Genomic DNA, 202 nt, shown 5'->3' on the forward strand with positions numbered 1-202 from the left:
CTCGGTGACGGGATGGAGTCGCTGCCGTTGCGGAGCGTGGCCCCCGCCTGCCCCGGCCTTGCCTGCCCGTGAGATGAGCCCTCCCGCAAGCAGCGCGGTCATCCGCTTGCGGCGACAGGCACCGTCGTCGGTCCCTTTCCGGAGATTTGTAAGATGCAGATCGGAGCGGGGAACCCTTCTTGCGGCTTCGTCAGCGCCAGCG

Source organism: Pteropus alecto, unplaced genomic scaffold (genome assembly GCF_000325575.1).
Source record: "Pteropus alecto unplaced genomic scaffold, ASM32557v1 scaffold21, whole genome shotgun sequence".
Taxonomy (NCBI): Eukaryota; Metazoa; Chordata; class Mammalia; order Chiroptera; family Pteropodidae; genus Pteropus; species Pteropus alecto.